This window comes from Neovison vison, chromosome 3 (genome assembly GCF_020171115.1).
Source record: "Neovison vison isolate M4711 chromosome 3, ASM_NN_V1, whole genome shotgun sequence".
NCBI classification, from domain to species: Eukaryota; Metazoa; Chordata; class Mammalia; order Carnivora; family Mustelidae; genus Neogale; species Neogale vison.
In genome coordinates, this window is record NC_058093.1 from 233,138,586 (window position 1) to 233,163,008 (window position 24,423).

The 24,423-nt window shown below is 38.7% G+C and overlaps 1 protein-coding gene across 6 annotated transcripts in view; it reads left to right on the forward strand.

Moving 5' to 3' along the window:
- The window catches only part of ATXN2 (ataxin 2), a 114,258-nt gene that overhangs the window by 38,675 nt on the left and 51,160 nt on the right, over positions 1–24,423 (forward strand). The gene's annotated exons all lie outside the window — the stretch shown is intronic.

Consider the following 24,423-nt stretch of genomic DNA (forward strand, 5'->3'; position numbering starts at 1 on the left):
TTATTTAAAAAAAAAAAATTCAGAGTATGGGAGTATGTTTTGACGATATAAAGGGGTGATGTAGTTATATTAAAATTTAATCTGTTTCAGGGGCGCCTGGGTGGTTCAGTGGGTTAAAGCCTTTGCCTTCAGCTCAGGTCATGGTCTCAGGGTCCTGGGATTGACCCCCGCATGGGGCGGGGGCTCTGCTCAGTGGGGAGCCTGCGGCCTCCTCTTTCCCTGCCTGCCTTTCTGACGATTTGTAATCTCTGTTGATCAAATAAATAAAATCTTTAAAAGAATTTTAAAAATATTTAATCTTTTTCAGATGTCCACTGAGGAGGAAAATATGGGAATGCTATTACTTGTTTGGAGAGCATTCTTTGCAGTGTTGAATGTTCATAGCATATTGAAAGGCTCTTCTGGGCAGTTTTGAACTTGGTTCTAAAATTCTTAAATTGATTTTTTTTTTTCTGGTCAAATTCTATAGTCCATTCTCTTTGGAGTTTTAACTCACCACAATTTTTGATTTTCATTATTCAGTCTATACCAACAGCTGTTTTTGTTGTATTCATTTTTCTACACTGTTATTTAGAAATAGAAGCCACTAGAAACTTAAAGCCTTTCTCTTGGACCCTTAACAAGGCTTTCACATCTTGTTTTTTTCAGAGACTAGGTACCTTTAACCGCTTTGCCGTGCTGCAGAAAGCACTGTGTTCTGTTTTTTGTACCTTGTACTCAGATGTCTGTGTTTCTGATTCACAACTCTGTGTAAGAGTCCTTCAATGGCCCACACAAGGAAACAAGTCTTTTTTTTAGTTTCTGCCTTTGGAGTTGATCTTGTTTATGCCTGGGACCACAAAAATACAGTTACAGTTGAATGTAGTACATAAAGTATGTAGTACTCTAAAAAAAAGTATGGGCCACAACAACAAAATATTTCTTACTCTGTTGGGTACCAGGCTGTTTAGCTAACAGCCATTCACAATAGACTTTGTTTTTTTGTTTTTTTTAAGACTTTTATTTATTTACCCGACAGAGATCACAAGTAGGCAGAGAAGCAGGCAGAGAGAGAGAGAGAGAGGAGGAAGCAGGCTCCCCGCTGGGCAGAAAGCCCTATGCGGGGCTCTATCCCAGGACCCCTCCCAGGACCCCGGGATTATGACCCGAGCTGAAGGCAGAGGCTTTAACCAAACACTGAGCCACCCAGGCACACCTTATTTTTTGTTCTTAAACTGAATTGGCGTTTCCCAAATTTGGAAGGATAAATATTACTTGGAAATATCTATGGTATCCTATTTTTCGATCCTCTTCAAAATAATGTCCTTAAATTTTTTATTTTTTTATTTTGTTATGTCTTTATTTCTCAGAAAATTTGCGTTCATTGTAGAAAGCCAAGAACATACAGATCAGAGTGACAGCTTTGACTGTTCTGTACACTCATAACGGGCTGGATGTATTTTGCTATATACATAGTTTTTTTGATGAGGACATCCCATAGTGGAGTAATTTAAAGTATTTTATATAAAGACTGTAGTGGTTTAGTGAATTACAAAGTTGTAATTCACTAAATTAATAAGTCATGTGTTTAGGATTTCAGATTTCTTTATTGTTTTTGTTTTTTATTTTTACTTATTTATTTTTTAATTTTTTAATTATTTTAGATTTCAGGTCTCTTAAGCCAGGTTTTTAATACTGTCTGGCAGAAGTTGCCCTCTATAAGTATTATTTTGGAGATAATAATTAGTATAAAGGAAACCTTTTTAGAGTTATTAATTGGCATGGTTCATTAGTTACAGAAATTAAGACACAATTCAGTAACTTGGTAAAGTGATGACACAAACCTAGCGCTCAGGTCGTGATCCTGTGGTCCTGGTATCAAGTACGACATTGGGCTCCTTGCTCAGCGAGGAGCTTGCTTTTCCCTTTGCCTCTGCCATTCCCCCTGCTTGTGTTCTTCTCTCTCTCTATGACAAATAAATAAAATCTTTAAAAATTTATTTATTTATTTATTTGACAGAGACAGTGAAAGAGTAAACACAAGCAAGGGGGAGTGGGAGAGAGAGAAGCAGGCTTCCCACTGAGCAGGGAGCCCAGTGCAGGACTTAAGTCTCAGGATCCTAGGATCATGACCCAAGCCGAGGGAAGGCACTTAATGACTGAGCCCCCCAGGTGCCCCCCAGATCATGTTCTTAAACATTGTACTACTGTGACATAAATTATGTGGTCTCATTTGTTGTTTAGCTGTGTCAGAATAAATAAAAATAAATGTATTTACCTCAAAGGATTTCCCCACAAATAGCGTCAAAGGTAAAAAAAAAAAAAATTCTTGTTCAATATAAATATGCAAATTATTATATTATTTAAGATTCTTTTTTAAGTCTTTGACTTTATTTTTGGGGAGACTTTTAAAAGTTAGGTTTTTATGACTTTTAACTTCTTAATGCTGACTTTATTGATTTTATAAGTTTGTTTTTTTCATTTTAATACGTTTATAAGGTTGTCCTATTCATACACATATGCAAGTGAATAAGAGGCCTAGAAATAATTTTTTTTTATTATATGGTGGATAAGTTTAGTTTGATCTTGTGAATGAATACGTTACCAGATTGATTTGTAGACAAAATGAAAAGTAACTATGATTTTGTAAGCTGTGGGTTCCTTTTGCACATCCATAGTTAGACCATTAAATTATCACTGGAAAATTAGTTTGTGTTTTATACTTTCTCATTTTACCTGCTTCATTTTGCCACCTAGAATTTAGGGCATTCAGTTGCTTTGGTGTCTGCATTTTTCTACCTTGGAGTTGGTGTATTAGATCTACTCACTTTTTACTTGGTTTCTTTTCTCTTTCTAGTGTTTCTCTGTCTGCTTTTCTCCTTCACTCTCTTTCTGCTTTTTTCTTTTGCTCCTTTTCATATTTTGCTTTTTTTTTTAATGTTTTTTTCTTTTTTCTTTCTTTCCTTTTTTTTTTTTAAAAAAAAAAAAATATTTATTTATTTATTTATTTGACAGAGATCACAAGTAGGCATAGAGGCAGGCAGGGTGAGAGAGGAAGAAGCAGGCTCTACACGGAGCAGAGAGCCCGATGTGGGGCTTGATCCCAGGACCCTGGGATCATGACCTGAACCGAAAGCAGATACTTTAACCCACTGAGCCACCCAGGCGCCCCTCATATTTTGCTTTTGATTTAATACCCCAACTCAACTACATTTTGGTTCTGTGGTCTCTTCCTTCTTTCCTTCCTTAGATTTTATTTATTTATTTGATGGAGAGAGGGAGAGAGCACAAGAAGGGGGAGCAGCAGGGAGAGGAAGAAACAGGCTCCCAGCTGAACAGGGGCTCTATCCCAGGACTGTGGGATCAAGATCCCAGCCAAAGGCAGATGCTTAACTGACTGAACCATCCAGACGACCCCTGTGTCTACTTTCTTATTTCATTCTCCTAACTTAAGCTATTTTCTACTGGTTCGTTTCCTTTGCTGTGTTCTCAGTCTAAAGAATGGGTCAGCAAACTTAAGGTCTGTGGGCCAGATCCATTCATTGCTAAATAAAGTTGTATTTTAACAGGGTATGCCTGTTTATTCATGTATTGTCTATAGCCACTTTGATGCTACAGTGATAACATTGAGTAGTTGTAATAGAGACTATATGGCTTGCAAAGTCAAACAATATTTTCTGGTTCTTTACAGAAAAATATTGCCAACTTTCGTCCTAGATCTTTTTTCCTACTGTATTTGGGTTGTTAGGGCTGATCAAAAATACATACTGTACTCTTTGGTGAAATAATTTGAACATACTTTGTCTCTAACTCATGCTTTTGCTCTAATACTGTGTAATTTCATCTGTTCCTTATTTGTGACCATTGAAATTGGATTTAGTTTGAAGAGTCAGTTTTCTTACCAGCTTTTTGTCACAATAACTGAAAAAATCACAAATGAGGAAAGTAGTTATTGGGAAAGCCCTCCATCATCAACCAGCTGCTCCCTCCCCTACCTTGAACTTTATCTTCCCCTTGCTATCATTGCTCTCTTTCCTTTGGTTTTAATAAATGGGATATTTCACCTCCTGCTGAATCCCAACTTCTCTGGTCATGCCCTTGACTCTATTTTACCATTCCTGGGTTCTTGCTCTTTTATGTCACCTCTGATTTCAAGACTCTTCAGTCTTTTCCTCTCCAGGTAGTCTTTCCCATTAGCCAGAAAACCTGTTCAAGTCCCTCCCTTCCTGAAAAGGATTCCCTTTTATCCTGAACTCCTACTTACTATCCTTTCTTCCTTTCTTATCCAAAATTTCTTTTTTCAAAGATTTTACGTATTTATTTGAGAGAGAGCATGGGGGGGGAGGGGCAGAGGCAGATTGTGGGACTTGATCCCAGGACCCCCAAGATCATGACCTGAGCCGAAGGCAGACCCTTAACTGACTGCGCCACCCAGGCACTCCATTACCTAAACATCTTAACTCTTACTAGTTTCTTTTGACTCCTGCAACCTCTCATTGCTCAGTCCTTTGTAGTCTTGCAGACTTCTGTGGTTTTTGACACTGTTGGTTTTATCCTCCCTCAGAAGCTGCTCTTCTGTTTTTCGTGTGTGGGTGTGTTTTAAGATTTTTATTTTATTTTATTTTATTTTTTTTAAAGATTTTATTTATTTATTTGAGAGAGAGAGACAGTGAGAGAGAGCATGAGCGAGGAGAAGGTCAGAGAGCGAAGCAGACTCCCCATGAAGCTGGGAGCCCGATGTGGGACTCGATCCCGGGACTCCAGGATCACGCCCTGAGTCGAAGGCAGTCGTCCAACCAACTGCGCCACCCAGGCGTCCCTTGTTTTAAGATTTTTAAAATTTATTTGACAGACAGTGAGAGAGGGAATATAGCAGGGGGAGTGGGAAAGGGAGAAGCAGGCTTCCTGCTGAGCAGGGAGCCCAGTGTGGGGCTCATTCCCAGGACCCTGAATCATGACTGAGCTGAAGGCAGATGCTTAACAACTGAGCCTCCCAGGCGCCTCTGTTTTTCATGTGTTTTATTCATCATTTCTTCCCTATTTTTAGGCTTCTTTTCTGTTAAAGTGGTCTTAATTGTGTGTGTATTTCCAGTGTTTGTTTCTTTGCTCACTGATCTTAACTGCCTATCAGTTGTTTAATACTCTTCTAATTTCAGCAGCCCACACATAAGCCCAGCATCTTTTGTATTGCCTTTATGCCATGTTGTTTTATGTAATTAGATGTTTCTTTCTCCCCTATTATACTTTGAGCTCCTTGCGCATGAACATTGTTTTGTCTTATTTTTGTTTTTTTTGAGTTTTTACTTATTTATTTGACAGAGATCACAAGAGGCAGAGAGGCAGGCAGAGAGAGAGAGGGGGAAGCAGGCTCCCTGACAAGCAGAGCCCGACTCGGGGCTGAATCCCAGGACCCTGAGATAATGAGCTGAGCTGAAGGCAGAGGCCTAACCCACTGAGCCACTCAGGCACCCCTGTTTCGTTTTTTTAAATCCTGTTGCCTCGCGTAGTATTTTCCCACATAGGACAGGCACAGTGTAAATGTCTCTTGAATGAATGAAATTAGGACCTTCCTGTATTTTTAAAAAACTATTTTATGCAAAGAGTGAGAAAACTAGAAGTGGTCTTATGTGTACAGCCAGCCAGCAAACACTTACTGGGCCCTGGAATGTGTTCATTGCTCTGCTTGTTTTATAGACAGTACAGAGAAATTCAAGACTTAATCTATTTTGGGTCCCTTTTGAGAACTTCGTGAAACTGTATACCCTAATCCTAGAAAAAACACGCACACAGACTTTTATATTTAATTCTATAGTGTTCACAGTTCCTTAGGGAGTTCATGTACTCCATGTTAAGAAGCCCTGCTTCAGGCATTTTCACAGTTGGAAATACCAAGGCACATGAAGGAAGTCAAGAAAAATGGAATGTTAAAATTGGTGGCATTGAATTCCAAATAGAGTTCAGAAACAAGTAGAATTGTTGTAGTAGTTGGAGGAATTTGGGGTGTGAATGTGTGATTAGAGGTAGAATGAAATAAAGTAATACGTGATACTATTGTCATTCTCATGCGGTTGTTCTGTAGCTCTGATAGGGCACGGTCCTAGGAGTAACAGAGAATGATCTCTTCTTTTTTTTTTTCCTTAAGATTTTATTTATTTGAGTGAGAGAGAGTATAAGCAGGATGAAGGGCAGACGGAGAGGAGAGGCAGACTTCTTGCTGAGCAGGGAGCCCAACTAGGGGCCGATCCTAGAACCCTGAGATCACAGGCTGAGCTGAAGGCAGATGCTTAGCTGACTGAGCCGGCCAGGTGCCCTGGGAATGATCTTTTCTGAAAGGCATGACATTAGGAAGGCTGTATCAGTCATATCTAAGGAAGAGACAAATCTCCGCAGGCTGTGACTTGGAAAACCTTGAATTCTGAGGAGTCTGAATGTGTTCTAAATTCTTTCATGGGTGGTCTTATAGTAGGGTGATGAGGCCACAAGCCTTGCAGCTGAAGAGGCACATTCTTGGAGCTAGGAGTGCAATCAGTAGGCTCTGTAGATGGGCAAGCCATGCTAATGTTGGACAGGCAAGCAGCTGTAATGCTGGACAAATACTAATGATCAGTCTGCCTTTTGGCAGGAGGGAGGGTAGGCCCTCTGGTGAGTAGGCAGATGAGGTGATGGATAAGCAGGTGGTCTTGACTGGGGGATATCCAGGGAGTGGTGCAGGAAAGCCCTGTAAAGAGATTGGCTTCGGCCTGTGGGCTTTGGACTAGTTTTAATGTTGAGTCAGCTGAGTAATTTTGTGCTGTTAATAGTCTTCTGTTAAAACTTGAACCATCAGAAAGTTGACTTCCTCTGCTGTGGGCTAGTAAGAGAAGGTTGTGTGTCCATGCTGGGGGAACTGGTTGAATGGAAACTAACATTTACTGAGGCCAGTATGGAGGTGGCACAGAGATTATTGAAATTAAAAAAAATAAACATGTATAGTAGAACAGGTGATGAAACATTAAACAGTAGTTGGAGGTATGTGATAGGGAAGTATTGCATGTTTATTAAAATATCTCTGATATGTTAAAATTTCATTTCCTCATGTTTTTAGAGCATATAAAAATTCTCTGCTGTATTCTTCATGTGTAGGCGAAGATCAAAACAGTAATTCTTCATTTATTAAAAACAAAATAAAAAGCAAATGAAAGCCTAGAATAAAATAGAATTTTGTTTAGATAAAATAGAAATATTTAGAACTAATAAGAGTAAGGTGGACTTATTTAAGATATATGAATACTATTGCTAACTATTGGACAGCATTAATCAGCTAGATGGTTTAAAAGGAAAACATCTTCACAAAGGAACAAGACTTAAAGTGTAGAAATAAGCATAGTTTATGTGAATAGGCTGAAGACTTGATAAAAACACTACTGAAGAAAATAAAAGATTAGACTAAATGGAGAAATATGCCATATTTGCAATGGAAATACGTAACACTGTAAAATTGTCCTTTTTCCTCAAAATAATCACTAAAGATAGTATCTCTGTTTTTGTAGAAAGTGATAAAATGATCCTAACATTTTAATTATTTATTTTTTTAAAGATTTATTTATTTATTTGTTTGACACAGAGAGAGAGAGATTACAAGTAGACAGGCAGGTAGAGAGAGAGGGAGAAACAGGCTCCCTGCCAAGCAGAGAGCCCAACACGGGGCTTGATCCCAGGACCCTGAGACCATGACCTGAGCCGAAGTAGCATTTTTGAGCTCTTCTGGCAGGTAATTCAGATGAGTCCAGGAAGACCATTTACTTGGCAGTAGTGTGTAATGCTAGTATACCCAGTTACTGTCTGGTTTTAGTTTTATTTTTTCTGTTGCTCTGCACACACTCAGTGAAGTCTTATGAATAGCACATATATTAAAAGTAGTAATAAAGCAGGGCAGTGAAGGGATGTGGAATAATTGTCTGCATTTTCTTTTCCATTTGACTGTTTTTTTACCCAGATCAGTCCTGGCAGAGAGTTTTAAGGGAGCATGTGCACTTGAAGAGTAGTTCTTCTAATTTACATAAGAAAAGAACAGTCTGAATCGTATTTTATATATTTTCCAAAGAAACAGAAAGGTGTTTGTACAGCTGTAAAAATTGGAATTAATTCTATTTACTAGCTTTTTCTTAACCTAGGTCTCAACACTTTGCTATAGAATCAAGAATAAATTGCAAAAAGAATTCTGTCAAATAAATAAAATCTTTAAAAAAAAAAAAAAAAGAATACTGTATTGGCTATGGTATTGGCAGTTAGTTCCCAAATTCTTTTTTTGCTTCCTAAACATTTCTGAATTTACTCTCCTCCCCCCTAAATTTTCAACAAAATCACTCTCTTTCCATTTTTCCTTCTCTTTCTTTAACTTTTTTTTTTTTTAAGATTTTATGTATTTATTTGACAAAGATTACAAGTAGGCAGAGAGGCAGGCAGAGAGAGAGAAGGGGAGAAGCAGGCTCCCCACTGAGCAGAAAGCCCAATGCAGGACTTGATCCCAGGACTCTGAGATCATGACTGGAGCCGAAGGCAGAGGCTTTAACCCACTGAGCCACCCAGGCGCCCCTCTCTCTTTAACTTTTGAGATAAGAACTGTTACCTTTTATTAAAAAATTGCTCTAGCAGTGATTAGACAGATTTCATTTTTTCTGATGGTATAGACTAAAGACTCCCCCTACCCCTTAAAAATGGGTTCTGAATCAGGAGTCTAATGGAAAGGCTGAAAACAGGATGTCACCTCCTGATACCCCACAAAATATCTTTCTGTTGGCATCTTTGTTAGAATTTCTTCTGATTTCTTTTGGAGATAATATAGAAAATAGAAGTCTAACATTTTCTGTTATCTGTCACTTGGGTTTTTTTGTTTGTTTGTTTGTTTGAAAATTTTTACTTATTCGAGAGGAGAGAGAGAGGAAACAAGCAGGGTGGAGGGGACTAGGGAGAGAGAGAAGCAGGCTCCCTGATTCTCAGGGAGCCCCATGTGGGGCTTAATCCCAGGACCCTGGAATCATGATCTGAGCTGAAGGCAGATGCTTAACTGACTGAACCACCCAGATGCCTCTATCTTTTTTTTTTTTTTTTTTTTTTTTTTTTTAATAATAAAGCAAGCCTCACAACGTGGGTTTCCATTTTTCTCTTACTCTGTTAGATTAATCTGGCTTTGGTGTGCATTTGATTCTGTGGAGTCTTGGCTATTGATCTTCATTTAGATCTTTTCACAGAAGTCTATGGTTTGTGGGTTTAAGAGGTTTTTTTGTTTGTTTTGTTTAAAGATTTTATTTATTTGAGAGAGAAAGTGAGTTGCGGAGGGGTGGAGGGAGAGGGACAAGTAGACTCCATGTTGAGTGCCGAGCCTGTCATGGGACTTGATTCCATGACTCTGAGATCATGACCTGAGCTGAAATTAGGAGTTAGATGTTCAACTGACTGAGCTACTTAGGTGCTCCTGTTGGTTTAAGTTTTTACCCCCAATACTTGGTTGATTTTTAAGTCTTGTACAGCAGTATATTAAAATGGTAAAGTTTCTTTTAAAAAAGTAGGATTTCTGAAAAATTTGGGGCGCTTGGATGACTCAGTCATTAAGTGTCTGCCTTTATCTCAGGTCGTGAACCCAGGATGGTCCTAGGATTGAGCTCCACATCAGGCTCCCTGCCCAGCAGGAGGCCTGCTTCTCCCTCTCCCACTCCCACTTCCCCTCCTTGTGTTCCCTCTTGCGCTGTGTCTCTGTCAAATAAATAAATAAAATCTTTAAAAAAATTTTTTTTTCTGAAAATTTTAGCTCAACTTCTTATTTTGCTAATTAAAATTTTAAGAAAATTGCTTCTCAAATGTTGTATTCAGTGTTTTCATGTTATATAGCAGGTTAGTAAAAAGATAAAATAGTTTGTCTAAAAATATTTTGCCTTAAGTTTAAATTAGAGAATCCAGTTTGTACATTTTTCAGAGTTTATTGGTAAGGAAAATAACTGCTTTTTCATATTTAAGTTGGATATATTTTTCTTCAAGGGATTTTAGTAATATTTTATCATAGTTCTGTAAAATATATAAGAAGAATATAAGACTTCTTCATTATTAATACATTTCGACATAATTTGGTGCTGGCCAAGTAGAGCTGCTGACTAAGCAATTTATTTAAACTTTTGGTCAAATACTATAACATGAAAAGCATTTATAGGGCTGTTGATTGTGAAAGGCCTATATTGTGTGCCCTTTCAAAGTGGTGCATTGATTCACGTTACCCGGTTTCCTGCTTGGAGTCTTGGCTTACCTGTTGGGCTCCATAAGAGAGACAGAGACACAAATTGAATTTAATAAGAACAGTATCTGGGCTTTGCTTTTCCACATCTTGATTCTTTCCACACTTTAGTCAAAAGGGTACCTAGTCCAGATGTCAGAAAAGAACAAAAGAAAACTATTTTGGTGGTTTGATTTGATGCTGACTTAGAAAACCATAAACTCTGTTTTTTAGTATTTGGTTTCTGTATTTTTAACACAGTAGGTGATGCGTGGACTGAAACTGAAGTCTCCCAACATGATACACTCTCCTTGTCCTTGGAGCAGCATTTTGCTCAGGAAAGAATTTTTTCAAGTGGCTTAGCCATGTTTTAAAAAGCCCGTTATTGGTGCTTTCCCTGCACTGTATTCGCAGTTTTTGAAGCTGCCGTCCCTTAGGTCCTTGCCTACTGCAGCTGTTCAGATAGCCTCCATCTCAGTTTTCTTGCTAAGGATTTGTCATTCTTCCTTGGGTGGTAATAAATTTACTTTGAGTTCTAGGCCTCAGAAGTTTTTATGGAAATCACAGTTAAAAAGTAAGCACTGTTTTAGGCTATATTATTTTGTTGTCAGAGAACAGGACATAATGACATTTTTTTTATAGCAGCATATAACTTGTCAGGAAGAAAAGAACCCCCTCCCAGGTCTTTTTTTTTTTTTCCTCAAAAGCTGCATCTTGAAATTGTGTAAGCTTCAGAAAAAGTATGTTGCTGTGCTTTTAAATGGGTGACATCCCTTTTTTATTCTTTCCAAGGTGGCTCTTAAACAGTGTAGTCTTTATTTCCAAATGACTAAATGATGTCAGATCCCAAAAGTTACATACATCCACAATAAAATCTGATAAAATACAATTTTTCTCCTAAAGGGATTTAGGAATTTGGGGCTTGTAGCCTCGAAGCTTTTATGATTTTGCCTCTTGTTTGTCATTTCAAAAGAGATACTGCTGGGGCGCCTGGGTGGCTCAGTGTGTTAAGCCGCTGCCTTCAGCTCAGGTCATGATATCAGGGTCCTGGGATCGAGCCCCACATCAGGCTCTCTCCCCGCCTGCCCCCCCCCGCCCCGCCTGCCTCTGCCTACTTGTGATCTCTCTCTCTCTCAAATAATTGATAAGCACTGTGTCTAAGAAAGTCCTTTTTTTATTACTAGCTTTAAACAGGCAATGTGCAAAGACATTATTTAGCTTTATTTCAGGTTAAGATAAAGCAGATGATTTGGGTTATATGATCACTGGTTTGATAAACTATCAGTCAAATATGCATTTGAATGCAGAGCAGTATGCCTGATGGAAGAAGCAGTCGGCAGTATTGTGACCAGTGTTATTTGAAAGTTGTCAAAATGAGTCCAGTTCAACTGAAGTCAGACAAAAAACTTTTTAAAAAGATTTTATTTATTTATTTATTTTATTTGACAGAGCACAGGTGGGGGAGTGGCAGAGAGAAGGAAAAGCTGGCCCCCTGTGTAGTAGGGAGCCCAATGTGGGGTTCCATCCCAGCACCCTGGGATCATGACCTGAGCCAAAGGCAGATGCTTAACTGACTGAGCCACCCAGGTGCCCCTAAACTTTATTCCTGTGGATAGTTGTATTATTTTGAGTCATTAGTATAACAGGCATCAAGCTCCAAATCCTGAAAACTGGAATGCTGCTGTTCATATATGCTGGTCTCTTGAATTGCATGCCTTCGATGCAAGACAGTGTAGGGATTCTGGCTAGTCTGAAGTTTCCCAGAAAATACAGCTTCCACCTCCTTATGCCATATACTTTGCAGAGAAGTAAAGATTTTATCTGTTGTAATACTGGCATTTTTCTTTGTTGCTGACTTATGAGACAGCATTGTAGAGATAATAGATTTCAAGCCCTGAAGTTCCTCCAGCTTTTGAGTTGCCTTTCAGTAAGGTAATTGGGGGGGCTGGGGGCAAGGGGACCCCGGTCACATAGTCCTTCTCTTTTGGACTGTTAAGAGCAAAATTAGATTTTTTGTAAAAATAGTTTTATTGATATATAATTCACATACATTATAGTTTATTCATTTATATTATACAATTCAGTTTTTAGTATATTCATAGAATCTTTCACTATAGTTAATTTTAGAGTATCTTCAGCCTAAAAAGAAGCCTCGTACTCTTTAGAGTCATTCAGTACTTCCTTCCAACCTACCCAGCCTTGGACAACTACTAATCTTCTCTTTGTCTCTGTAGGTTGCCTTTTGTGGTTATTGCATATAGAATCACACAGTATGTGGCCTTTTGAGACAGGCTTGTTTTACTTAGTGTGTATATAATGTGTTCATCCATCCATCTATCAGTGCTTCTTCCTTTTCACTGCCAAGTGATATTCCATTGTAGGGCTAGACTACATTTGTTGTTGACTAATTAACAGACTATATATATATATATATTTTTTTTTTTAGATTTTATTTATTTATTTGATAGATCACAAGTAGGCGGAGAGAGAGGAGGAAGCAGGCTCCCCGCTGAGCAGACAGCCCAATGCGGGGCTGGATCCCGGGACCCTAAGATGATGACCGGAGCTGAAGGCAGAGGCTTTAATCCACTGAGCCACCCAGGCGTCCCTTAATCCCGTTTATCTATTATGTACCCCCGTCACCTCCCCTTAGGCAACCACCAGTTTGTTCTGTTTAGCATGGGTTTTGTTTTGTTTTGTTTTTTCTTTTCTTTCTTTTTTTTTTTTTTTTTTCCCCCTGACTTCACTTAGCATAATGTCCTTTTCATCCATTCTGGGTATACATTTTATTTATCCATTTATCAGTGGACGGACATTTCGGTTTCAGCTTTTTATGTTGAGAATATGCTGCTGCTAAGATCATTCATGTGCTGATTTTTGTGTGGACATTATGTTTTCATTTCTGTTGGGCATGTACCTAGGAGTGGAATTGCTGGATCATATGGGGTGGTTTGAGGAAACTGCCGGGATAGTTTTTCAGAGTGGCTGTATCATTTGACCATCCATCAGCAGTGTGTGAGAGCTCCAGTTTCTCCATATCTTCATCAGCAGTTTTCTCTTTGATAATAGCTGTCCTAGTGTGTGGTTGTGAGGTAGCATCTCATGTGGTTTTGATTTTCATTTCTGTAGTGATTAATGATGTGAATCTCTTCATGTGCTTATTGTGCTTTTCTTGTTTTTTGAGATTTGCACATTTTTCTTGGAGAAATGTTCTTTGCCTACATTTTAAATTAGTATGTCTTATTATTGAGTTGTAAGAATTCTTTAATTCCTTAAATATTCTGGATGCCATTTATCCCCTTAGCAGAAACGGTTTGCATATATTTTTTCCGCATTGTGTGGGTTATCTTTTCACTCTTGCTGGTGTCCTTCAAAACACAAAAGATTTCGGGGCACCTGGGTGGTTCAGTAGTTAAGTGTCTGCCTTTGGCTCAGGTCCTGATCCCAGGGTCCTGGGATCGAGCCCCGCATCGGGCTCCCTGCTCAGTGGGAAGTCTGCTTCTCCCTCTCCCACTCCCCCTGCTAGTGTTCCTCTCTTGCTGTCTCTGTCAAATAAAAACAGAAAATATTAAAAAACAACAACAACAACACGAAAGATTTCAAGTTGGATGAAGTCCAGTTTATCTGCGTTTTTATTTTTTCTTTTTGTGTTGTATTTTTTAAAAAGTTGCTTACTCTGAGTTTATAAAGATTTGTTCCTCTGCTTTCTTTCAAGATTTTTATAGTTTAAGGTCTCATAGTTAGGTGTTTGATCCATTTTTCATTTAAATTTTATATGATGTGTGAGGTAGAGCCCCAATTTAATGGTGTTACATGTGGATATCTACTAGTCCAAGTACGGTCTGTTGAAAAGACTCTTCTTTTCCCATTGAAGTATCTTAGAACCTTTGTTGAAGTTCAGTTGACCATAAATGTAAAGATATATTTCTGTACTCTCAGTTATATCCTATAGATTTTATATGTCTCTCCTTATGTCAGTATTATTCTATTTTGATTATTGTACCTTTTTTTGTTTTGTTTTTTAAAGACTTTGTTTATTTTAGAGAGTGTGTGCAGGGGTGGGGAGAAGAGGAGAGCAGCAAAAGGGGGAGGAAGAGGAAGAGAATCGTGAGTAGACACTGCGCTGGGTGCAGAGCCTGATGCAGGGCTCAATCTGAGATCATGACCTGAGCTGAAACCAAGATTTGGACGTCTATCTGACCGAGCCACCCATGTGCCCCTTAATTATTGTACCTTTGTAGTACAATTCAATTCACTTTGAATTCAAGTGTTAGTGGTTTTTTGTTTTTTTCTGCCGAAGATTGTCTGTTCTGGGTCCCTTGCATTTCCATGTGAATTTTAGGATCATCTTGTCAATATCTATAAAATGATAGCTGGGATTTTGATAGAGATTGCATTGAATATGGAGATCATTTTGGGGAATGTTACCATCTTAACGATGTTAAGTCTTCTAGTTCAAGCACATGGTATATCTTTCCATTTATTTAGGTCATCTTTAAATTTATTAAAAAATGTTTTATAGTTATCTGGGTGTAAGTTTTATGCTTCTGTTGGTAGCTTTATTCCTCAGTGTTTTTATTTTGGTTAAAAATGTTATCCAAAATGGAGCTTACTATTGTAAATATACTTTATTTTTAGAGATTTTTATTTAGTTATTTGAGTGTGAGAGAGAGCAGGGGGGGAGGGTCAAAGGAAAAAGTATAGACTCCCCGCTGAATATTGGGGAGCCTCATGTGAGCTCAACCCTAGGACCCCAGGATCATGACCTGAGCCAAAGGGAGACACTTAACCAATTGAGCCACCTAGGCATCCCTATTGCAAATGTATTTAAAAATTTTTTTTTCATTTTTAGATTAGAGCAGTATTGTTTTATAGTCTTTAATATAAATCTTTAACTCATTAGTAGGATAGGTACTAAGCTTTGAGCTTGTCTGCTCTGCTACCTTTTGCTGATTTACTAATTTTCCACTGATGGTAGCATTTATGCATGTCTACTTTGTAAAATTCGTTTTCTGTAATAATCAGAACAACTTCGTAATTGGTATTTTGGCAAGGTCAGATTTTTACCGTGTTTCTTTTTTTTTTTTTAAAGGAAGGGAATTTTTTTTTTTTTTAAGATTTATTTATTTGACAGAGAGAGATCACAAGCAGGCAGAGAGGCAGGCAGAGAGAGAGAGAGGAGGAAGCAGGCTCCCTGCCGAGCAGAGAGCCCGATGCGGGACTCGATCCCAGGACCCTGAGATCATGACCTGAGCTGAAGGCAGAGACTTTAACTCACTGAGCCACCCAGGTGCCCCTGCTTTTTTTACATCATCTCATTTCTTGTTCAAAAATCCATTATTTATTCAAAAATAAGGCAAAGGCTAAGCCTCTGCCTTATGCTCAGGTCATGATCTCAGGGTCCTGGGATCAGCCCCGCATCAAGCTTTCTGCTCAGCAGGGAGCCTGCTTCCTCCTCCCTCTACCTGCCTCTCTGCCTACTTGTCATCTCTCTCTCTCTCTCTCTCTCTCTGTGTGTCAAATAAATAAATAAAATCTTAAAAAAAAATCTTCAGTAGCCTTTGTAGCTTACCGAATAAAGTTGGGATGCCATACCTGGGCATTCAGGGCCCTTCCCTTCCCTTCTCTTTTTCAACCTAAAATCTCATTATTCCTCAATATTTTTTTTTAAAGATTTTATTTATTTATTTGTCAGAGAGAGAGGGAGAGCAAGCACAGGCAGACAGAGTGGCAGGCAGAGTCAGAGGGAGAAGTAGGCTCCCTGCAGAGCAAGGAGCCCGATGTGGGACTCTATCCCAGGACGCTGGGATCATGACCTGAGCCGAAGGCAGCTGCTCAACCAACTGAGCCACCCAGCTGTCCCTCATTATTCCTCAATACTAATCCACTTCTTGACCCAAGGAGGCATTTTCTGTATGCTACACATTCCTGTGTCGACACATTTGAGCTTGCTTACCTAACTGCTGGATTTACTCTGCCTTAAATAACTTCCTTCCTTTGTAGATTTTTTTTTTTTTAAGATTTTATTTATTTGACAGATCACAAGTAGGCAGAGAGGCAGGCAGAGAGAGAGAGGGGGAAGCAGGCTCCCTGCTGAGCAGAGAGCCTGATGCGGGGCTGGATCCCAGGACCCTGAGACCATGACCTGAGCGAAAGGCAGAGGTTTAACCAATACGGAGCCACCCAGGTGCCCCCTTCGTAGATTTTTAAATACTTTTCTAAAACCAAGTCAAACCTCCTTTCTTCTTTATATTGTTCCTTGACCTTCCCTGTTCACTGTGGTCTGATTATTTTGCCTACACCAATGGCTACTAAAATTTACTACATTTTATTTTTAGCACAGAATGGTTTGTTTCCCCCTACACCCCATCAATCTCATGCTGAATTCCAGTTACAACAAGGTAGTGGTGAGGGAGGAAAGTTGGGAGGAGGGTGTCCTAGAATCTTATCTTACTCAGCTTTCCTTTTGTCGCTGAGGTACCCCCTAAGAAATCATAGGGTTACATGGAGCATAGTGGGAGAGCCAGTTGTCTGCCTCATGTCCTGAATGCTCAGCATTACAAAGCAATGTGTGACACTTTTTTCTCCTAATGCATTATAATTTTCTGCAGTTTAGAAACATGTTTATAGACTAGGTAGGGATGTGTATTCCCCACGCTGTCTAGCATAATATCTCACAGAGAGTAGGTACCCAGCATTGATTTATTTTTCAGTTAATATTTTTAAAATACTATGTTTTTTTTTTCCAATTTATTTATTTTCAGAAAAACAGTATTCATTATTTTTTCACCACACCCAGTGCTCCATGCAAGCTGTGCCCTCTATAATACCCACCACCTGGTACCCCAACCTCCCACCCCCCCGCCACTTCAAACCCCTCAGATTGTTTTAAAATACTGTGTTTTTAAATTCACTACATTCAGATCATGGGCCAGCTTTTTTTTTTTTCTTACATGGACATATTGCCATAGATGATTAGAAACTGTAAGTACCACTCATTTTCAGGATATTAAAGAAAGCAGTTATTCCTAGTCAAATCTAAGAACGGCTTTCCTACAACATGACATATTCAGAGTATGTTTTTCTTATAGGAGGTTGCTACTAGGAGGCATTTTAATAATCCTTTTAAAGTATTAGAGAAAACAAAATCCCAAGTATTAACTTTAAAAAAATAAGGTCCAAATGATGCTTATACAAGCGAGAAAAGTCAGAAACACAAATAAGGGATTTAAGTATAAATGCATACCTACATAAAGGCTCTTTGAAATTCTCTTAAAATAATTAATTTGCCTTAGGTATTGTGTGTGTTGGAAATGCATGCATTTTTGGGTTTATATCCATGTATGCAGTATATTCATTTGTGAAGATTTGTATCAAATCAGCTTTATCTGAGTTCAGTTTGAAACCCTAAGAGGAAAAGATACATACTTTAGAGATTAATGCATTTCATTTTTGTGCTAACCAGGGTAAAAACAACCCCCTTTCTGCTTGTGGGTCACAAAACTCATTTTCCTTGTTCAGTGCCCAAGAGGCAAATATAGGATTAATTGGTTCTTCTCTGAAAAAATGACATCCTTTTCTATTAAGGTAGGAGTTTTTTAAAAAAAGATTTATTTAAATACCTCCTATGCTTGTGGGGTCCATGGATAAAAGAAGAAAGGTTAAGAATTTCTAATCTAGATAGAGGCTTCTCCTTGTGCCCCATTTCCTTGCTTTTCTCTCCTTATTATTTTATTATTATTATTTTTTAAGTAAGCTTTGCACCACTGTGGGGCTTGAATGATCCCATAATCCCAAGATCAAGAATCACATGCACCACTGACAGCCAGCCAGGCCTCCCCTTCCCCATTTCTCTCTTACTCCTTTTTCTCCCTCTTGCCTGAGAATAATGCCTCCACTTACCCTTTGTTACTATTCCTTTCCACACCCCTTGGCCCTTACAGTGTTATTCCCATCTTGTTCCTTTTTTTTTTCTTTCTACCTGTTTTAATAGTTTATAGAAATATATGTAGGTAAAAACTTTATAAAAAACCTTAACACCTTAATCTGTAGCATGTGCAGTCTTTGTATAATATACTGTTATTTGAAGATTTAGCATTTTCAGGGAACACGTCAATTGCTTCTTGTTTTGTGTGTGCGTGTGTGTGTTTGTGTGTGTATTCCAGTATTTAACATACAGTGTTAGATTAGTGTTAGATTCAAGTGTACTATGTAGTGATTCAACAGTTCCATACATTACTCAGTGCTCATCATGATAAGTGTACTCTAACCCTTTCACTTTTCACCCATCCTCCTACCCGCTTCCTGGTAACCATCTGTTTGTTCTCTAGAGTTGAGTCTGTTTCTTGGTTTGTATGTGTCTCTTCCTCCCCTCCCTTTGTTAGTTTGTTTCTTAAATTCCATGTCTGAGTAAAACCATATAGTATTTGTCTTTCTCTGACTTATTTCACTTAAAATTAAACTTTCTAGATCCATCCACGTCCTTGCAAATGCCAAGATTTCATTCTTTTCTATGGCTGAATGATATTCCATTGTACATATATATCACATCTTCTTTATCCACTCATAGTCAGTAGACATGTGGGCTGCTGCTTTAATATGGCTATTGTAAATAATGCTGCAATAAATAAAAAAGTGCATGTGTCTTTTTGCATTAGTCTTTTCATATTCTTTGGGTAAATACACAGTAGTGGAATTACTGGATTGTATGGAAATTCTATTTTTAATATTTTGGGGAATCTCCATACTGTTTTCTGCAGTGGCTGTACCAGTTTATGTTCCCACCAGCAGTGCAAGAGGGTTAAAAAAGGGGGGGGGATTTTTTTTTTAAATGGGGGTGGGGTCCGTGGGTGGCTCAGACAGTAGAACATGCGACTTTTGGTTTCAGGGTCATGAGTTCAAGCCCCATATTGGGTGTAGAGATTACTTAAAACAACAACAACAAAAAACAGTCCACAAGGGTTCTTCTTCACTTGTTTCTTATGGTTTTGATTTTTAGCCATCCTGACAGGTGTGAAATGATAGTTCACTGTGGTTTTCATTTGTATTTCCCTGATGGTGAGTGATATTGAGCATCTTTCCATTTATCTGTTGGTCATCTGTGTGTCGTCTTTGGAGAAATGACAGTTCATGTTTTCTGCCCATTTTATAATTGGACTGCGGGGTTTTTTTTGGGTGTTTTCTAAGTTCTTCATTATTTTTTTTTTTAAATTTTATTTATTTATTTGACAGAGAGATCACAAGTAGGCAGAGAGGCAGGCAGAGAAAGAGAGAGGAGGAAGCAGGCTTCCTGCCGAGCAGAGAGCCTGATGGGGGACTCGATCCCAGGACCCTGAGATCATGACCCGAGCCGAAGGCAGTGGCTTAACCCACTGAGCCACCCAGGCGCCTTTAAGTTCTTCATTATTTTAAAGATTATTTATTTATTTATTTGAGAGAGAGAGAGAGAGAGTGAGAGAGAGCACCTTTTATCAGATATGTTATTTGCACATACCTTTCCCCATTCAGTAGATTGTCTTTTAGTTTTGTCTTTTTTTTTTTTTGCTATACAGAAGATTTATTTTTATGTAGTCTAATAGCTTATTTTTGCTTTTGTTTCTCTTGCCTCAGGAGACATATGTAGAAGAATGTTCTTGCAGCCAGTGTCAGGAATTACTGCCTGTGCTCTCTTCTAGGATTTTAGGGTATCAGGTCTCATATTTATTTATTTATTTATTTATTTAAAAGATTTTATTTATTTATTTGACAGAGAGAAATCATAAATAGGCAGAGAGGTAGGCAGAGAGAGCGAGCGAGGGAAGCAGGCTCCCTGCTGAGCAGAGAGCCCCATGCGGGATTCTATCCAAGGACCCTGGGATCATGACCTGAGCCGAAGGCAGTGGCTTAACCCACTGAGCCACCCAGGCGCCCCTCATATTTATTTTTTGAGTTTATTTTTGTGTATGGCGTAAGAAAGAGGTCCAGTTTCATTCCCCATTTTGTTTCTTTATGCTATTCTTTAATCTTATTTTTTTATATTTATTTTAGAGAAAGGGAGTATGAACAGGAGGGGCAGAGGGAGAGGGAGAGAGAATCTCAAGCAGACTCCAAGCTGATCGCAGTGCCCCACATGGGGCTTAATCTCACGACCCTGAGATCATGACTTGAGTGGAAACAATGAACCAACTACACCATCCCGGTACCTTGAGAAAATATTTTTTTAGTTTTTGAGAAAAGTCACAGTATTCATCAAAACAGATCAACAACAAATAAGTTTTAAAAAATTGATCTAGAATTTCAGTGTTTGAGAAAACATGATCCCAGGGTCCTGGGATCTAGCCCTGTGTCAGGGTCCCTGCTCAGTGGGGAGTCTTCTCTACCTGTTGCTTGCGTGCTCACTCGCTCTCTCTCTCTCATATAAATATAATCTTTAAGAGAGAAAAAAAGATTTAATTGAGAGAGGAAATAGGTAGAGGATTCTGGTGCAGACTTTTATGGAAGTGCATTTGAGGGCTTCTGATGTTAAGTCTGGTACAGATTTTTAATTTTTCATTTATAACATTAAAAAAATTTTTTTTCAAGATTTTATTAATTTATTTGACAGAGATCTCAAGTAGGCAGAGAGGCAGGCAAAGAGAGAGGAGGAAGCAGGCTCCCTGCTAAGCAGAGAGCCCGATATGGGGCTCGATCCCAGGATCCTGAGATCATGACCTGAGCCGAAGGCAGAGGCTTTAACCTACTGAGCCACCCAGGTGCCCCTAACATTTAAAAATTTTTGATAATGATTTTTAAGTTTCATCTAGTTTTATGTTATTTTGTGGTTTGAATAAATTTAAATTTGTATTTATTAATTTATAGCATGCCACTAGCATTTTATTTCACCACTATTCTAATCCTTCAAAAAGTTCTCAGACAACTTTGAGGGATTTTTTGGAGTCGTAGATGAGCATAATTGAGAGGTAAAAGAGGAAAAGCTGAGGAGCAGAACATGCATCCTGTTTTCTGGGTGTGGGGCTGTGGGCTACCCACAAGAGGTGGTGCTTTGGCTGAAACATTTCTTTCTGATTACCACCAGGTGTCGCCACTGACCCAGGGTGACGAGATCTCTGCCTAGAATCAGAAGATTTTGAGAGCCCATCTGCTTTTGGGGGTGGTGACATTGAGGGGTTTGCAGATGTGTGGGTAGGGGGATAATTGTGTATTCTTTCCCCCTCTGTCTAGAGATTTTGGTAAACAATGTTTATAAGGCAGGGAATGAAGCACATGAATTTAAATATTTATTATCTTTATAATTTTTATTGTTTCCATTTTCTATACCTGTTACTGCTCCAAAAACAGGTAACATTTTCCTAGCATCCTTTTTGTATTCTTGCATCTTGCTTTTATTATGCTTTTGTTTCTTGCATAGAGGATAATGGAAAATTAATCTACTCTCACATGGCATTGGAAAAATATGCATGCAAATTCCCACAATTGTAATTAGATTATGGCCAGTTAATTTCTCGAACTTTGCAGAAACTTGGCTACAAACTGTATTCTTTAATACCAGCATTGTTTTTTTAAAAATCTGAACATGGAATTTTCAGAATTTACAGCATTAGATATTGGTAACAGTGTAGAATGAAATATCCAGGTATTCCAATATTCCAGCTAGAAGGAAGCTAATAATAAAACACAGAGTTGACCTGAAATACAGTATTTGTGGCCAGAGTTTCCCTTAGCATCCTGACTGTATAGCCTCATTTTTGTGTTCACTCTTTACCTCCGCTCATTTCTTTTTTCTTCCCCCCACATCTTTCTCTAAACTCTTCACTCATCTTTATTTTTTTTTAAGATTTTATTTATTTATTTGACAGAGAGAGATCACAAGTAGGCAGAGAGGCAGGCAGAGAGAGAGGAGGAAGCAAGCTCCCCGCTGAGCAGAGAGCCCGACATGGGGCTTGATCCCAGAACCCTGGGATCATGACCTGAGCAGAAGGCAGATGCTCAACCCACTGAGCCACCCAGGCGCCCCTTCACTCATCTTTAAAAAGAGAATTTCTTTGGAGGAGGTCTTAAAATCGAGGAATATCATTCTTAATTAAGGGAAACACACCTTTTGTCTTTTCTTTCCCCCCTATTACCGCCTCAAAAGAAAACTATCATGCTAAGTAACAACATGTGAGTAGTTAATTCCTTTTACAATATTGATACTGTAAACAGAAATTTATGATAAAAATGTAATGAAAAAAATAGGTTACTTAATAATGTCCTGTTAAATTTGAGAGACAGGGCCGGGGGTTGTGGGGGTAGGGAAGGGAAAAATGAAACAAGATGAGATGGGGAGGGAGACAAACCATATAAGAGACTCTTAATCTCACAAAACAAACTGAACGTTGCTGGGGGGTGGAGGGGAGGGATAGGGTGGCTGGGTGATGGACGTTGGGGAGGGTATGTGCTGTGAAATGTGTAAGCCTGATGGTTCACAGACCTGTACCCCTGGGACAAATAAAATAATGTCCTTTTAAGATAGCCCAATTGTGATCAGCAGGGTAAAACTTGGCTCGGTGAACTGTTAAATGCTTGTTTTTCCACACTGACTTCCATTCAGGGATCCTTTTTGATTTTATTTAGAATAACTGATAAAAATATATTTATCAATTTGAGGACAACTTGGTTCAGCCCGTCTTTCCTAAATATTTTGATACACACATGCACTCACATGTACCTACACATGTTTAGTGAGAAAAAGGCAATTTATTTCATTGTGTAAAAATATCTCTTGCTGCTTTGAGCTTTAATTTCTTGGATAAAGAGTATCATCTTTAGTGCTGGGATTCCATGTAAATAAATATTCACTGAAGTAGATGCTTTTCCAAGAACTAATGTGATTAAACATAGGATCAGCAGTATAGTAGTAATCCTATTGCTTTTTCTTAGAAGATGACATGACTGGTTGGGAATTTTCCTGTAGTCTAGTTTTCTGGAGAAAATAGGGAATTTCAGCATCCTAATGTAAGTTATTATTGATGTTTTCTTAAAGTATTTCATGTTCTTAAAAATAAACTTGGCAGAACTAATTTTTACTAAGAATTTATCCAATTACAAGGTGGTAGAGAGTATTGCTTAACTTAGGTGAATGTCACATAAAGCCAAGTTTCTAGGGCCATTAGTGGCTTCCAGCTGAAAGTGGCATTATGAAGACACCACCAGTCTGTTAGAAGCTCTTAGAGAGCTTTACCAAAGTACAGTAATCTTTCAGTGGATGCTCCATCCTCCTTTAAGCTGAGGCCTGCTGTTCTTGGGGATTCTCCTTGGTACGCTCTTCGCTTTTATAATTGCTAGCAGCAGAAGCCATGCTGTTGGTAGAGCTAGTGGCTAAGCCCACAGGTGCAGTTATGCTTTTATTTCTTGGTTTGCATGTACATGCCCATCTACCCCTACTTTAGGATGAGAGGAGGCAAGAGCTAGTTAGGTTTATAGTACCAAGCTGGCTTAAATTTGCTGGCTCAAATTTTTTATTTTGGTTATCACGTTGCCCACTAGGTAACCAGTGACTGTTACAGAAGTCATACTAAATAAAAGATCCCTCTGGAATTGTCTCTATTAAAAGAGCCACAGTTTTTGATTCTTCCCTTCCTCCTACTCCTTGGTGGCCACTTATAGTGTGGTGAGGGCACAATGACTGGGAACTAGTATCCTTTGACAGAGCCAGATCAGCAGAAGTATTATCCCCTGGCCCTGTGCCTCGTGATACCTTATGGGCCCAGCCATTTAAATGCAAGCCTGTATCTCCAAAGCATTTTCTAATACTGTTGTTAGCCAAGTAGACCTTTACTTACCTGGTCCTAACACCCAGCTAGAGAAAAATTTTCTTTGTTGGATAGCAGCTGTGAGATATTTCCTATCAGCTATACATATTGATGCTCTCACAAGCTACTGCTTCTCGGTAACATTAGAGAGGAAGAGAGGACACAATAATTATAAATAAGTGTTGATGGGATGTCCAGGTAGATAGGCCTGCCTCCTGAACCTTTTGGGGACAGGTGACACTGTAGCACCTGAACTGTGTAACAAAGTGGCTATAGGGAAAAATGGGTTTTCTGAAGGATTTGTTCATTTAGAATGGCTTCCGTTACTAATGGCAAGATTATGTTAGGATACTGACCCCTGCATATAGACATGGCTTTGGAAAGTTAAAATATTTGCACATGTTTAGATATAGGAGCTCTGAGCTTTTATTT